Source organism: Vulpes vulpes, chromosome 7, assembly GCF_048418805.1.
Source record: "Vulpes vulpes isolate BD-2025 chromosome 7, VulVul3, whole genome shotgun sequence".
NCBI lineage: Eukaryota > Metazoa > Chordata > Mammalia > Carnivora > Canidae > Vulpes > Vulpes vulpes.
Genome location: NC_132786.1, coordinates 86,674,472 through 86,690,255, shown reverse-complemented (window position 1 = coordinate 86,690,255; position 15,784 = coordinate 86,674,472). Strand labels below are relative to the sequence as shown.

Sequence of the window (15,784 nt, the reverse complement as noted above, 5' to 3'; positions counted from 1 at the left end):
TATCCACAGAAGAGATCTCCATGATTTACAAGACCCTCATCTTCCACCATTTCAGTACAACCAGATTTCTGCCTCAAGCCCTTGAACTATTTCTCTGCCTGAAATGCACTTCCCCAGATACCATACTTCAATCCATCACTTCCTTTAGATCTCAGCTTAAATACTTCCATAACAAAAATTAAATTAAATTAAAATATAAATAAAAATATAAATAAATGCTTTCTTTTTTAAAAGAGGTTTTTTTTAAAAAAAATTATTTATTTGAGTGAGAGAGCATGCACACAATCAGGGAGGAGGAGCAGAGGAAGAGGGAGAAGCAGACTCCCTGCTGAGCAGGGAGCCTCATGCAAGGCTAGGGATCATGACCCAAGCTGAAGCAGATGATTAACTGACTGAGCCACCGAGGTACCCCAAATAAATGCTTTCTTAACAAAAAGGACTTTCCTGTCCAGACAATCCACCACCCAGTTCCTAGTACCATTTCTAAACCTCTGCACCTGGCTTTCTTTTTTTCAACTGCTAACTGATATATGTTTGATTTTTTAAAATAATATGTCCCTCTCTTATACACATGATCATCAGCTCCATGAAATAGGAATTTGCAGTTTTATTCATATTCAGCAAGTCATTGTTGAGTTAATGAGTGAATGGGTACTTTTTTTTTTTTGTGAATGGGTACTTTAGTACAAACTTTTTCAAGGTATACTGTACACAATTTAAACAATTATTCTCTTGGGGTACCTGGTGGCTCAGTCCATTAAGCATCTGCCTTCAGCTCAGGTCATGATCTCAGGGTCCTGGGATTAAGCCCCATGTCGCGCTTCCGGCTCAGTGGAGAGTCTGCTTCTGCTTCTTCTCCCTATGTAGCTCCTCCTGCTTATGCTCTCGGTCTCTGTCAAATAAATAAATAAAATCTTTTTTAAAAATAACAATTATTACCTTAAAATTGCACTGATGATATCTTTTACTAAGAACTGAATCCCAGTATTTACTTACTAGGGCCTAGCTCTAGCTAGTGAGGACATTTCTCATTTCTAGAGAACCATTAAAACCAAGACACTGAACTATATGATGTGAAGCATTCAGATAGGGTTAAAATAAGATTAAGACATTAAGGAGACTTTGACCTAGTAGGAGAAAGAAAATTCATACCTGACCATACAAATGTGGTTAGCCCAACAGGAGTCCAAAGACAGAGCATGTCATGAAGGCTCAGAGGAAAGGCATTTCTTGCAGGAGGATCAGAGATTTGAGGGAAGAACTGGTGTTTCAGTTAGGAAGTGAAGAGTAGGGGTGTCTGAGTAGCTCAGTCGGGTAAGCATCTGCCTTCAGCTCAGGTCATGATCCCAGGCCCTGAGATCAAGCTTTGCATTGGGCTCCCTGCTCAGCAGGGAATCTGCTTCTCCCTCTCCTTCTGCCCCTCCCTCCTGCTTGTGTTCTCTCTCTCTCTCTCTCCTCTGTGTGTCAAATAAATAAATAAAGTCTTTAAAAAATAAACTTAGAAACTTAAAAAAAGGAAGTGAAATGGGAATACATTGGATACATGTATTCCAATGTATGGGATACATGGATACATGGGAAAGATAATTATCCACAGAAGAGACTTAGGAAACAAAGTTATGAGACCACAGGAGAAATTTAGTCTGCCTTGGCTAACACTCCTGAGTATACAGGAGAAAAAGGTGGAATGATCCTTTGAAGTCAGAGGAGCCTGTGAGTATAGTGGGTAGTTTAGGTTGTGGGGGCAGGTGTGTAAACTTGTGCTCAAGTCCACACTGGGCCTCATGGACAAATCTAACATTTCTGAAACTGATTCTTTAGCTAAATTCAGATATCAGTACCTCCTTATCAGAGTTCCAACACAATAACATATTTGAAAGTGATGCCACATGTTATATTTCAGTAATATGGTTTTTTGCTTGCTTATTTTTGAGAAGATATTGTCTAGTCATGGAAGCAATTTGAATGAAGGAATGACATAATTAGAGCTTTTCCTTATTATCAAATTATCTGACAGATCCATTGTGACTTGGTTTTCTTTTAACCCAGTGTTTTTGAAATGCCGAATGCAATTTCAGCCCGACGCTATTCCCCTATATGTCAACCAAAGACATAGTGACATTAACCTCTATGCATATGCATAAGACATATGCATAAGACAGACTATTTAAACTTAAACATTCAGAAAAAAATCTGAAGAAGTTATAAAGTGGTAGAGCCTGACTGGGTTTTATGCTGCCTCTTCTGTGCCAATAGTTGTATGATTTTGCACAGGACACTCTACTTCTGTGGATCTAGTGGTTGGCGCTTGAGACCTAAATAAGATAATGTATTTAAAGTACTTAGTATAGAGCCTGGCATTTTAGGAAGTACTCAATAAATATTAGCTATTGTAATGTCATTGAAGTTCTCTTAGATCCAAGCCTGGTGAGGATATAAAATTTAGTAATTTGGTTTTCCTGCTCTTTGTTGACAATACGACCTCTAAAAGTTGGAATTTTGAACAGTAGTAAACTTTCATAAGTTTGAAAAATACGAAAAATTGGACTTCATCCAAATTAAAGACTTTTGTGTATCAAAGGACATTGTCAAGAAAGTGAAAAGATAATTTATAGAATGAGAGAAAGCATTTGCAAACCGTACATCTGATAAGGGTTTACTATCCAAAATATATAATGAACTTCTGCAACTCAATAACAAAAAGACAAAGAACCTGATTTTAAAATGGACAAAGGACTTGAATAGATATGTCTCCAAAGAGGATATACAAATGGCCTATAAGCACACAAAAAAAATACTCAATGTCATTAGTCATTACAGGAAATGGTCGATCAGAAGCACAATGAGACACCACTTCACACCCAATAGGTTGGCCATAAAAATTAAAGACAAGAACACAACACACACACATATACACACAACCCCCAGAAAATAACAAGCGTTGGTGAAAATATGTACTTTCTTGGTAAGAATTTAAAATGATTCAGCTGCTATGGAACACAATTTGGTGATTTCTCATGAAGTTAAACATAGAATTACCATATGATCCATCAATGTCCCTCCTAGGTACATACCCAAAAGAATTGAAAACAAGTACTCAAACAAATACATACATACATGTTCATAGCAATAGTATTCACAACAACCAAAAGATGGAAACAGCCCAAATATCCATTAACTGATGGTTGAATAAACAAACTGTGGCATATATATATATATATATATATATATATATATATATATGCAATGAAGTATTATTTGGCCATAAAAAAATAAAATATGACACATACTACAATGTGGTTGAACCCAGCAAGCATGCTAAGTAAAAGAAGCCAGATACAAAAGATCATATATTGTATAATTCCATGTATATGAAATATCCAGAACAGATAAATTCATAGGGACAAAAATGAGTTCAATGGTTGCTGAGGCTGGGAGGAAAGGGAAATGGGGAACAGGTATTTATGGATATGAGGTTGTAAAAATGTTTTGGAACTAGATAGAGAAAGCAGCAGCATAATAGTATGCATATTTTAAATACCACTCAATTGTTAACTTTTAAGTAGTTAATTTTATGTTATGTAAATCTTATTTCAAAAATATACTGTAAGAATATTAGCATTACAGCCTTTCCTAATTAATCTCTCCTGTTTTATATACCCATAGCATCTGTTTCCTCCATAATAGCATGCTATTCCATGCGTTCTATTGGTTTACATATGCATCTACCACGGGGATCAGTAAACTATGGCCCACAGGCCAGATTTGGCCCACTGCCTGTTTTTGTATGCCCCACAAGTTAAGAATGATTTTTTAAGTTTTTAAATGATTGAAAAAATATCAAAACAAGAATAACGGGGGCAACTGGGTGGTTTAGTAGTTGAATGTCTGCTTTGGCTCAGGTTGTAAACCTGGGGTCCTGGGATCGAGTCCTACATCAGGCTCCCTGCATGGAACCTACTTATCCCTATGTCTCCCTATGTCTCTGCCTCTCTCTCTGTGTCTCTCATGAATAAATAAATAAAATCTTAAGAAAAGGAATAACATTTTATAACACATGAAAATTATATGAAATTCAAATATGAGTATCCATTCATAAGGTTGTATTAGAACTTGGTCACTTATCATTTTATGTAACATCTATGGTTGCTTTCATTCTACAATAGCTGTGTTGAGAAGTTACAACAGAGATTACATGGCCTACAAAGAGAAAAGATTTACCATTTGCTCCTTTACAGACAATGTTGTTAACCCCTAATCTACTAGATTATAAACTTCTAAGGGGGGGGGGGCGGAAGGAAATCACTCAAGCACCCAGCCTTACAGGCATCTATTCTAGAGCTTTGAAAAATGTCTTTTGCTGTAACACCATTTTAAATTTTTTTGTATGCAAATGTGTGCCATGTGATTCCTGCTTCTATATGCTAATAAAATTGAAAGCACTAATTTCTTTATATTTCTGCAAAATTTGACACTTACTTAGTTTGATATTTAGCATATGAATTCTACAAAAGATCTTTTTTAACAGAAACTCCATGCTGCAATAAGAATTTATCATTCCCAAAAAGAGAGGTAATTTTGCAGTCTTTTAAAAAATATATAAAATAGATGTTCATGTTGAAATCTTGAAAATTACACTAATGTACCATTCAAACTTTAAATGTCAGTACATAAAACTATGTTAGTTTTCTAGCACAAAAATAAATTAAGGATTAAAAAGTTCTGATCCCTAGCATTGCTTCTCTTGGGGATAAATTCAGAACTAGTATAACATTAGTTTTTAAAAACTTCTATATTTAATATTTAACTTATTGGGACAAATAGAATTTTATAATAAGTTTTACAAAGTGAGACTATAGGTAAAGTGAGAATATGGGTAAATATGTAACCACTAAACATTCTTGGAGTAGATTTGGGGGGAAAAAAGAAGCAAAAAACTCCAAAAAACAAAAAACATAGAACTAAGTTTTTTTCCTTGATTGTAGGTGACAAATGAGCTAGAATCTTTGTAAGATAAAATGGTACTGAGCAGAAATCACTTACATTTCTCAGACACTTTACTAGCAAAATTGTTTTCTGTCTCTGACTTGTAATACCCTTCATTACTTGTGTCTCTCTGTTTTGCTCAGGAGATTGTCTGGGTTGCCTGGAACTACCTGTTTAATGAATCAAGCAATCAATTCTGTAACATTGATGTCCTGTGAAGAATAGCTTATTAGGAGTCCAGAGACCTCAGTATGAACCCCAGTAACTCTGGATCTGTTCTTCCAATTCCTTATCATCTATGATGAAGAAGGTGACTCCATGGTCTCTGCGAGTCTTCCATTTTAACATTCTAGGAGGCTAAATAATGTTAGATTTACGTTTGACACTTGTGATTTACAAATTATTCAGCAGATTTAGGTGAATTGTATTTTTATAGCCATTATATAGATTTGGGTTTTTTTATTTCTTATTTCTCAAATATTCTACATGCAACCTATTAGAGAAGTAACCCTATATTTAATAGGGCAGTATAGGATTTCAAAGTATTAAAAGAGCTATATAAATGTAAGTTATTACTATTAAATAAAATCACAATGTAAGACCTAGAAGAGTCTAGAATTCCCCTCCATGACTTTTTCATTTCACAGATGAGAAAACTGAATTAGGTCCAGGGAGATGAAGTTCTAGAGATTCAAGCTTTTCCATTACTCTATGTTGCCCCATTTATGGTTAGGAATTGCATCCCAAATCCTTACAGTTCCTGCAATATTTACCTATATTGGCTTTTTCAATTATAACTTTTTCAGGCAGTAGTCTGTTTTCCCACACTCTTAACTTTCTTATTCCCATGGCTTGATTTCAACCTAGTCTGTGTTTCTGCAAAACACTGCCTTCTCTGTTTGGGCTTATCAACTAGTGACATCTAAGTAGTGTATTTATATTTCATCCAAGCAAGAAGTATATAGCTGATTAGAATTTAGGGCTAATAACGTAAGATGAAGAAAAAGAAACAAAGATAAAATAAGGGGAAAATCTTTGCCTTATTTGGACCATTTTGATGTCAGATTTTTCTTCAAAACTATGGTTTTGTATAAAGGGACATAAATTAATCTGTCGAATTATATCTTATTAACCAAAAAAAAACAAATCATCAACGGTAGTAAGATACTCCTGGCAAAAGTCCATTCATTCAGTCATTCAATAAATATTATGGACCCCTATAAATAGCAAGGCATTGTAAGAGATTCTGAAAAAAACCAACAGACTGAGTTCCTTCCTTCCTAGGAAGGTATTGGAGAAATAATAATAATGACTCACATTTATTGAGTTCTTACTATATCCCCTGTGTAAAGTGTCTTACATGAATGATCTCTTTTTTTTTAATTTTTTTTTAAATTTATTTATGATAGGCACACAGTGAGAGAGAGAGAGAGAGAGCCAGAGACATAGGCAGAGGGAGAAGCAGGCTCCATGCACCAGGAGCCCGACATGGGATTCGATCCAGGGTCTCCAGGATCGCACCCTGGGCCAAAGGCAGGCGCTAAACCGCCACGCCACCCAGGGATCCATGAATGATCTCTTTTGACTGATCTTTATGCAACATGTTATATCCTATTAGATTTTATTGTTGTTAAGTTTAAATGATATCTTGGATAAAGCTTCTAGGACAGTGTCTAGAGCATATTAGATTCTCACAAAATATTAATTACTTCCCTGATCCCCTTTTATTTTACAGAAAACATCACCATTTTCCCTCTAGAAAATATATAGTGGATTTCTGGCTGAATGAATAATACAAACAAAAGAACTAGCTGATTATAAGAAAAACCTCCAAATCCAAGATGCAGCTTGAGCAGTGGAATGAAGTTTGGCAGAAATGGATGCTCATCTGAAGGAGACAAAGGCTGATGCACATAAGAGATGGTTGGAAATGAGAGGTAAACATAGTTGCTGTACCATACAGAGTTGAGACAAGAAGAGGTCTGGGCTCTGCTTAGTCATGGAAAGACTCCTGCAATCGGGGGAGGCCCAGGTCCAAGGAACACAGTGAAGAAAGTGTGGGCAGAGGCGCAAATGACAGATTGGAGTCTGTTTCATGATGCCCCAGCCTAGAGCCTTTACAGCATGGCTTCCAGAACCACAAGAGACCAACACTTTCCACAGAATGGGGAGGAAGTTGCTAGAACAAACACTATCCTGAAACTTGCCCCAAATCTGAACCTAATCAAACCCCAATGTTTTCCTGAGGTTAGAAAAAGCCTGGCTTAGCATTTTTAAAACAATATCTATTTGCCTTTTGTCTCCCATTTGCAGCCAGAAGTGGAAGTTCTAAAAACCCATTAAAAACTTTGGGTTTTATTTTGTATTTATTTCTTTACTATATGCATTGCCTAGCCAAAACCAGAAAATGCTGGAATGGCACAAGTTCTTTCTCCTGAGATATCTAGATCAAAGTCGTTTGGAACTGCCTTGGCTAAGCAACTGAATTTTTCCATTCTTATCCAAACCAATGCTTTAATCCCTCACAATTTACTCATATGCATCCACCTTCTCAAGTGTTCTGAGGCATTTCTTTCAGCACACATGTTGGCCTTCAAAGGGTAACAAGCAATTGTGTGCTGGCAAAAGCTATATTTTCAAGTTCATACCTCCCTACTATCATCTAACAAAGAGAACAAGAACTTCTGGCAATTTTGTCCACTCTAAGTTCTCTACAGAATGAAAATATAGGAAACACAACGCTAAAGACCCTCTTGCATAGAGATTTATTATTTTTGCAGTACATTTTACACTGCTAAATTATCCTCCCCTCTCATGTTGAGAAATCACTTTGACCAAGTAAAAATTTAAGACAGTTCATGTTATTCAACCAGCAAATTTATCACAAAACTGGTCTCATTTTTTTCTTAAGGTTTTAGAGCAGTATCTCTTGGGTGTCATCTAAATCTGCCCTCAGAAAAGTAACATTTTTGTTGGGTAACCAACAATTTACACTTATTGACCCATAGGTCACCTTAATTCTAAGTGACTTTTATCTATAGATGCATTATCTTTCAGGAAATTATTGAGAGTCTAAAGTGTTAGATGTCACAATCTAAATCTTATCTTCATTAAAAATTTTTTAGTTTATCTATGATAGATTTTTACTATGGAAATTCTTATCTTGATGTTTATACCCATGTGCTATAAGAGCAAACTAGAGTTTGTCTTACCAAAAAGTCAATCCTTGGGATGCCTGGGTGACTCAGTGGGTTAAGCATCTAACACTTAATCACAACTCAGGTTTTGATCTCAGACGCATATTGAGTTCAAGCCCATATTGGGCTCCACGCTGGGCATGGAGCCTACTTTAAAAAAAAAGTCAATTCTAAGAGAACAATTCCATCTTTTCAATAAGATGAAGAAACTTTATGATGTTGTCCTACTCAAATCTGCTGAGAAAACATCATGGTAATGCCCATCCTTGCCTATAACCTATTTTAGCCTCAGCTCCTCTTTGGGTATGAATATTTCTTTAAAGATTTTATACAGCCTTGGCTATTCCAGTCTGTGTATGCGAAGCCATGTTCATTAGCACAATCTTTCTCTAATGCCAAATGGAAAACATATTTATGATCAGATAGATGGACTTCTAAGGTCAGCATCCCTGTCTCAATTTCTGACGTTTCCAAAATATACAAGTGATTCTTTAGTTTTATAAACCTCCACCTGCTTCTTCCTTTCATGTAATTTGCCTTTGTTCAGTTATTTTGTGCCACCCCTGGAGTGTTTTCAAATATATTTCAAACCCCCAAGCAACCCCATTTCAGTTGATTGACTTCGGAGAACTCTAATGCTGGCCAGGCACTTTGCTGCAACCCCATTTAGACTCAGCAGGAAGAGCAGATTTAAAAGGCAGATTACGTTTTTAGCTTTTTAAAAACTGCTTTATTAGAGAGGCTAAAAGCCACAGTGGTGGTAAGCTGAATTCTTTTGAAATACAAGCAACTTCAAGACATCTAGGGAGCAGTTCCTCGCCTGTGGAGCTCCTCCCTTTGGGTTTCAATGATGGCAGGGACCAGCTGATTTCAGGCATTTTTCTTAAGGGTTCTTGTAACTCCAACAACAGAATTCAGAAAAGTACCAAAGAGGTTTCATTTAAGGATCGGAGGCCTTTGAAAAGCTGCTCATGGAGGTTCCCACCCCTGGACTTCTGGCAGGCCACTTTGTGCGAAAGGATTGGTTATCTACTGACCTCCATTAATTGTAGGGTTTGGCCAAGGGACAGTAGGTAGAGAACAATGGTGAGTATGAAAATACTCCTTGGAGAAGAAGAGAGAAAACCTGTAAGTCTGATTCCAAAGGCAGGCAGCTAGGACTCTAAATGGATAGATACAGAGATAGGTATGTAGGTAGGTGATAGATGATAGATAGATAGATAGATGGATAGATAGATAGATGATAGGTAGATACATAGAAAGATAATTGGAGGCCACAGTAGTGGCTATTGCTTCACCTGTCATCTTAAAACCAGTGCTACAGTGTGTCAATGCCTTCCCTTTCACTTATTTAAATTACACCAGAAGCTGCTTGTAAAGTGGTTGAAAGTCGATTAAAAGAAGTTGGGTGTAGTGAGATTTCTAGAATCAATGAAATTCTGTATGGAAGGTTTGTTCAGAGGCTTGGAGATGAAATGACTAAGACTGAGTTTCAAGAATGTTGATAGAGAAATTGCACTAAGAAGCATAGGATCCTATTTAAAGGTAAAATACAGGCTTAAACAGAGGTCTAACTAATCAGAGAGGACAAATATTTGGCATCTGTGCTACCACCCACTTCCTCTGTGCCCAAATAGAACATTAACAGCTAATCATAACTTTTATGCCAAGCCCAGACACAGCTTAGAATCCTTCTCAGTGGGCTGTTGCAATCTGGATTAAGCAGGGAATATTCCTAAAGATGTGTATGGATCAGATGTATATGGATCAAAATTTCCCTGGGAAATTTCCCCAGGGAAATACAAATTTCCCTGAATGGGGCAAACAGGTAACAGAATTGAGTGATGCTGGCAGGATGGACTAGCGGAATGTCAAGTGCATGCCCCATCTGAACAGGGCAGCAGGTACTCAGCTTCAGACTTTGCCCCCACAGGAATCTGGGACTCATGCCACCAGATTTTTTAGAGTAAATAGAAATCCAATTTTGACTTGGAATATCTTTATTTTTAAATGTTGGATCCAAAAGGAGGGGGAAAAATTAATGCCATGTGAGCCAAACCAAATACACATGCAGTAAAAAGAGTAAATTAAAATACACCTGCAGGATAATGTAGTCTTCAGGCTTAGAAGAATTGGGAAGATTCCAGTTTGCTCTTATCTTGCCTGAACTCCTTTACTATCATCCGCAGCTTAAAAACAGAAGAAAACCATCTCACCAGGGCTTCAAGAGGGCATGTGACAAATTGCAGAAAATTATAGCCAACGTTTTGTGGTTGCTGATCTCCCCTGGGTTACACGCTAGCAGAGTCCTGAAAAAATAGGCAAACTTCAAAGATCAAAGTTTCCACGGCTGCAGAGGGGACCTTTTAACCAGCTTGCTTTTGTCCAGATCCTCCCCCACCCCAACCCCTTTTTTGTCAATCACAAAGCAGTTGTCTCAAAGCTCAAATTCTGACATTGTCAGAAGCTAATGACAACATCAGAGGCCATTTGCTTGTTGCTTATTTCAGTATTCCAACCCTCTCGTCTTGGTCTCCCTTTGGGTTGTTTACATACAATTTCCTTCTGGGTGGAACTTTGTTTTTCCTTTCCTTCTTTTGAGGCTGTTGTTTTTTCTTAAAATAGGAGGTCATTTCAGGCAGAAATGTGTTTTCGTCTCCATGCTTCCTCTATGGCTGGGACGGGGGCCCTTTTGGAAAAGAAGGAAATTTCCACTTTGTTTACAAGGAGGGATTGGTTTTCTTTGGATATCCCATTAATTTGCTGGGTAGGGAGTTTGGAGTTCCTAGGATTATCGGAGGAGATCAGGAAAGTCATTTTAAAGGCATTTGTTCGATTTTTTAAGATGTTATACACTCTGCTTTCCTTATTCTTTTTCTCTAACCAGTTCACGTTTTTCCAATGAATCTAAACTTCCCATATGTCTGTCCCTGCATTTCAGCTCTCCACAATGTCTTCCCAAGATCTTTCAGCTTTAGTTGTCAATCTGGATAATTTGACCAACATTCTGGACCAATTCCAGCATGAGTCATAGCTTTATACTTTGGGTTGGAAAAGCAATTTTCCCCTTCCCTTTAAAATGCAGCCATGACCCATTACTGTTACTGGAAAAGACAGACTTGATCATGCATACCTTTCTCCACCTCATCCCCCCATCTTCGCAGGCTACATCTGTCTAGAGATCCATCACTCATATCAGATAATGTTAATATGCACCAAGGTGAGTGTGGACTGTTTTAGGCACCATTGAGTGTTTACTGTGGGCCTCTGGGAGAATACATTCTATGTTAGAACATTAACCAAAAGAAAAAAAAAAAATTCTAAGCATCCCAAAGCCAAACAGAATAAAATCCCTCTAGGTAAGTCTTGTGATAACTTTGGTAGGTTTGATGCAAAAACAATATTAATTTTAAGATAATTTATTCAAGGCCTCTCTCAATATGTGATTTATTTAAGTGACCATGTTCACTAACAAATAATACTCAAAAACCTCAATTAAATGGATTTAAGCAGTCAAATCTCAATTTTGATTGTTTAGTACCGTCCCATTCTATAAATGCTTATTATTTATTTCAACCCTGAGAACAAAGGTAAATAATGAAGAATAAGGTGATGATAAGGATTGAAACCAGGAAACATGTCCCCAAGGTAGTTTAGGATGGTGGTTAGGACCATGGACTTAAAGCCAGACAGATGTGGTATGAATACTCAGCTACATTGGTACTGGCTGAGTGGCCTCAGGCAAGTCACTTACTTTTTTTTTTTTTTAATTTTTTGCAAGTCACTTACTATCTCTTATTCAATTTCCTCAAAATAATAGTGCCTACTTCATAGAGTTATTGTGGATTAATATGTTAAAATATAGTATGTACTCATCACCACTGATATAGCAATAATTCTAACCTTTATAGGGTATTTGCTATGCATCAGACACTGTCTTCACTTGAATAACTCTGTGAAGTAGGTATTATTATTCTTATTCTCACTTTACAGATGAGGAAATTAAAGATTCAGAGAAGTTAAGTCCGAGGCCGTAGAGCTACTGAGCAACCAAGCCAGGATTCCAACCCAAGTGAGCTGGCATGGAGTCTGAGTCCTTAACCACTATGTAGCTCTTATTATTAACATCCTTTTAATGTGTAATGAGTCTTCATTTTTCCAGCTGATGTTTCAGGTTATTTCATCTTTAACTCAGCTTCTTATGTTGCTCATGACTGCATATAAAATGTTGAACACTGAGCAGAGATGTTCAACATGACAATTCTGTTCTCCATAGCAGAGGCAGTCTCTCTCTGTGTCACACACACACACACACACACACACACACACACACACATTTTGTTACCTTCATTGGTCTCTACTCCCTAAGTCAGAAGAATGAAGAATAACTGATATATTTCACAAAATATATTTTTTAAAAGATTGATTTATTTATTCATGAAAGACACACACACACACAGAGAGAGAGAGAGAGAGAATGGCAGAGACATAGGCAGAAGGAGAAGCAAGCTCCTTAAAGGGTGCCTGATGTGGGACTCGATCCCAGATCTCAGGATCACTCCCTAAACCGAAGGCAGATGCTCAACTGATGAGCCATCCAGGTATCCCAAAAATATTTTCTATATTATGAAAAGAGAAAGAGATTTCTAATGCATTTTTGCTTTTATAATTAACCAAGAATTAGTAACCTAAAACTCCTTGTTCCACTTTGATTCTGGTTAACTGAGATTTTTCTATATGATAAAATAGATACATATGGTTAAAATGATGGAGTCAAATAGCTTCAGCTCCAAAAAGGACAAACTACTCTAATTTATCTAGTTTCTAAAGAAATAAACATTCTAAAGTAAATTGTTAGTGAAAGTCCAACTCACATTTTCATTGTTCTGAGAAATGAAATTTGAAGAACTGCAAGAAGTGGGAGGGTATGACATCAGAAACATATATATAAAACAGGGCCAGAAAGTTTGTCACAGTAGTATATTCTAATAATCAATAAATTAACATATCACATACCACAGGATGTATTTGCATATTATAACAATAGGCCGGTTTTTAATATAGCTTCCAGTTTATTTTATATTTCACTTTACCATGCATGACCTTATTTGATTTGCACAGGAGAAATAATATTTACTATTAGATGAAGTAGGCATTAGAAATAGTATCAATTCATTTTACATAGGAGGAAACTAAGGCTCAGAGATCCAAGGGCTTGACCTAGGTCACACAGCTAGTGATTTGCAGAGCCAGGATTGATTGTGTCCTGCTATTTCTACTAGATCACAATTTCCACTGGCACTTTTGCTAAGCTTAGTTTGATAGTTTACTCAGAACAAGATGGCTGTTCCCCAAAGATTGGAAGAAACCAGGAATGATTTCTGTGGGGAAAAGCCCAGAAAAAGAGGTGGTTATGCATATGGGTATGCCCCTCCCAAACCACCTCAGAAAGCCCTAGGCAGTGTTGGAGGAAAAGAGGTCATTGGCAGAAGAAGAAGTTACAAGAACAAATGTCCCAATTTTCCCACATCTGGCTATGCTCATCCCACATTTTATTTTGTGTTAAAACTACTAGCTCTTCAGTAGAACTGCGGTGATTGAATCCTGGCTCCATTATTCACTAACCTCTTTATGCCTCATTCCTTTGTCGTAGAATAGGATTTATGGTAGTACTGATTTTGTAGAGTTGATGTGAGAATTCAACAAGAAAGACTATATAAAAGGTTTAGTATTGTAACTGACTCATGGTAAGTCCTTACTGAATACCAACAATTATCATCATGATTGTTTCATGCAGAGATATAAGTGGCAGAGAGGATTTGAGTATAGTCAACCAAACTCCAGAGACCAATTTCTTAACCACAATCTCATACTGGCTTTGTACTTGTACTATCTGTCCATCTGGAAAGCACTTTCCATAGATACCCAACAGCATGGCTTATACTTCCTCTCTCCATTTAGGCCCCCACTCAAATGTCACTTCCTCTTAATAACTTTTCCTGGCTGCCTGATCTAAAGCAGTGCTCCTTGTTACTATGCCTTTAATCTGCTTCATTTTTTTTCATAGCACTCATAGCAACTTTATAATATATTGAATATATTTGTTTGATTATTCCTGGATTGTTGCTCTCTCTGCCCATTAGAAAGCAAGGTCCATGAAGGTGGCTGCTTGGGTTTGGCTCGTATCACTATCCTTATTGCCCAGTATACACATTCAATCATTTGCTGCATTGATGTATAAATTAATGAGGAAAACACTCATTAGTAGCTAACATATTGAACCACTTTCTTTTTTTTTTTTTTTTAAGATTTTATTTATTTATTCATGAGAGACACAGAGAGAGGCAGAGACACAGGCAGAGGGAGAAGCAGGCATCCCACAAGGAACCTGATGTGGGACTCGATCCCCAGACCCGGGATCACGCCCTGAGCCAAAGGCAGATGCTCAACCACTGAGCCACCCAGGCATCCCTATTGAACCACTTTCAATAAAGGAACCAAAATATGAATCAGATCTAGTTCCTTCTCTAAAGAACTTGCTCTTTAGCTAGGGAGGGGCTTTGTTTTTTTTTTTTTTTTAGGGAGGGGCTTTGAAAAGGTCAATAGAAACACCTAATTCCAAGATACAGTGTGCCAAGGTTGAATGAGTGTGCCAAGCCTCTTGGTACTCATACTCTGAGGCTTATCTTCTTGCTAAGGTGCTGACTTCTCCACCAAATCACTCTGACTGTTTAACCTTCCCTAATGAAATGTTCTTGAAGTAATCTTATAAAATCAAATGATACAATTTCAGAAAGCCATTTTAAGAGAGTTTAAATAGTCAACCCCACTATCTCTATAAAACAGAGCATTCTCTCGAGGGTGACATTCCTCAGAGAGTTTTAGAGAAAGCACATTAAGTTCTACCCAAAGCACATTTTTCTGAATATAATCTACTCCCAAGAGTAAACTGGGGAAGTAGATACTTTACAATTGTTAAAGATCATGGGAGAGTGAAAAGCAAAATAGGCACTCAGCCTCATTCAGCCAAACTACTGGACTGTGTCTCCCGTGTGTGAGTCATTAATCAATCCCATTAAGTTATAATTCTTTGCCAAGCTAAGAAAACACAACCCAAATAGTAGCAAACATTTCCTCCCCTTGCCACTTACCCCTGAATATGAAGAGCAGCCTTCTAAAAACTTCAGTCTTCCTGAGATTAGCAGGTCTGCAAAATGTTCATTGGATTTGTCTGGAGAGAAAATGTGCCAAATTTGATGAAGTGAGAGAACACTGCTTGATTCTGACCACTCACACTCAAAACTATTTCCATAGCCCAGATAAAGCAATGCAGAGCTACACAGGATGACATGACTGAAATAAAACAAATCATTTACAACATGACTTCCTGCTGAGCAGTATTCTAAGAAGTCCCATGGTGGATAGTTGTTAGCTAACACAGAACAGACCCTAGACTCTTGAACAGCAAATCCTTTTATATGACAAATGACATTGTGTGTGTGTTGATGAATGGTGACCACAGGAAAATAGCATGATATAATAGAAACATCAATGGTTACAGCTGAGGAAGACTACACTGTACTTCATCAGAGAAGCTCACC

General features: G+C 37.2%; 1 long non-coding RNA gene across 2 annotated transcripts in view; it reads right to left on the bottom strand.

Moving 5' to 3' along the window:
• Positions 1-741: 741 nt before the first annotated feature.
• The window catches only part of LOC140599710 (uncharacterized), an 82,797-nt gene continuing 67,754 nt past the window's right edge, over positions 742-15,784 (bottom strand). For both annotated transcript variants that reach the window (XR_012002669.1, XR_012002670.1), the window contains exons 2-3: positions 15,335-15,414; positions 742-892 (exon numbers count right to left, since the gene is read on the bottom strand). This is a non-coding gene — a long non-coding RNA (uncharacterized lncRNA). The remainder of the gene's footprint in view (positions 893-15,334; positions 15,415-15,784) is intronic.